Genomic DNA, 1,168 nt, shown 5'->3' on the forward strand with positions numbered 1-1,168 from the left:
AATTATGTCCCCACTGGATGCAACAAATGCCTCGTTTGTAATGGGTTTTAATGTTTTTGTCTCGTCGCTCCGGCCGGACAGGGCATCATCACAGTATGGTGAGGGGCGTAACATTTCCGTCACACGCTTGAGGTATTCGGCCAATCACAACGCACTGGATAGCTGGCCAATCAGAGCACACCTCGCTTTTCAGAACGATGAGCTTTGTAAAAATCGACGCGTTTCAGAAAGGCGGGGCATAGAGGAGAAACAATAATGTACAGTATGTGGAAAATAATGTTTTTTTTTTTTACTTTAAACCGCATAAACACATTTAATTACACCAAATACACAAAATAATGTTCTTTTTAGCAACGTCATATGACCCGTTTAACATTTACATCATGTTGACAGCTTCATGTGTGCTGCACTCTAATAGAATTTTCTTTAACTAGAGGGTTAATAAAGAACAAGTTACTTGAATCATGTTGTAGTTAGGCTTTATTTTCAAGTTGACTAGTTAAAAATAGTAACAAACATTCTGAAAAAAAAAAATAAAGATTTAAATTTTTTGCCAGATCACCCAGCCCTAACGCTAGCGTATGCGAAGTGCGCGTGACGTGAATTTCATCATCAGAAGAGCATGCGCACCCGATTATTGTAACCCTGCAGGTTTTTTAATAAGAATAACATGCTGAAGTTAGATATTGTGTGCTTTTTCGTCTCCAGCTGTTTTACTAATACTGACCGTACTGAGCATTTCGCTGTCTAATGCTCATGCCTTAATTCCACTATTGCATCCTTCTCATGGGCATTTCATAATTTTTTACTTTCAGTCTGCGTTAAGTCTCTTTTTTGTCTCAATTTATCTGTAAAAGAAAACCTACTTAATATTTATGCACACCAGAATGTAAGGAGTTTTTCACCTCCAGCCTTCATTGACAATTATATATAAATTATAGGGATGTAAGGATGAACCACGAGCCGGTTGAAAATCAATTCAAATATGTGACGATTCAAATCGGTTGAGATGCTAAACAAATCACGATACAATTGGAGTAGGAGTTTATCTGAATGTGTCTCTGAGGGGAACTGACTGTCTTTAGAAAGTTTAGATGGCATTTTCTTTTCATCTTGCCTCTGAACAATGCATATTAAAGTAGTGTTCATAAGCGCTGCTTTGTTTACA

Source organism: Sinocyclocheilus anshuiensis, unplaced genomic scaffold (assembly GCF_001515605.1).
Source record: "Sinocyclocheilus anshuiensis isolate Anshui unplaced genomic scaffold, SAMN03320099.WGS_v1.1 scaffold1386, whole genome shotgun sequence".
In the NCBI taxonomy this organism is placed as follows: Eukaryota; Metazoa; Chordata; class Actinopteri; order Cypriniformes; family Cyprinidae; genus Sinocyclocheilus; species Sinocyclocheilus anshuiensis.